Raw genomic sequence first — 607 nt, 5'->3', positions numbered from 1 at the left:
TTGTCTCTTTCTGTCTCTTTCTGTCTCTTTTTGTTTCTTTTTGTCTCCTTTTGTTTCTTTTTGTTTTTTTTGTTTCTGTTTGTCTCCTTTTGTTTCTGTTTGTCTCCTTTTGTCTGTCTCCTCCCACGAGCCCCAAGCAGTTGCTGCTGCAGCAGCAGCAGCAGCAGCGGCAGCAACTGTGGCAGCTGCAGCAGCGATATTGACGGCAGCAGCAGCAGCAGCTGTTGCTGCAGCAGCAGCGAGGGCAAGAGCAGCAGCAACGGGAGCGATAGCAGCAGCAGCAGCAGCAGCAGCAGCAGCAGCAGCAGCAGCAGTGCACACAGCAGTAACTGCAGCAGCAACAGCAACAGCAACAGCAGCAGCAGCAGCAGCAGTAGCAGCAGAATTTAATAATTTTAACATCAGCACTACAGCTGCAGGGACAGCAGCAGCAGCAGCAGCAGCAGCAGCAACTGCTGCTGCTGCTGCTGCTGCTGCTCCCGGCTCGATGGTTGTAGTCCGCCTGCTGCTGCTGCTGCTGCTGCTGCTGCTGCTGCTGCTTAATTGTTTTAATTTTCGTATTTACTGTCGATAAACAAAAACAAAAATATAACAAAAACAAACTCAT

This window comes from Eimeria mitis, genomic scaffold (genome assembly GCF_000499745.2).
Source record: "Eimeria mitis Houghton genomic scaffold, Emh_scaff1721, whole genome shotgun sequence".
NCBI classification, from domain to species: domain Eukaryota; phylum Apicomplexa; class Conoidasida; order Eucoccidiorida; family Eimeriidae; genus Eimeria; species Eimeria mitis.
The sequence above is the reverse complement of the archived record's forward strand: the minus strand, read 5'-3'. Positions refer to the sequence as shown.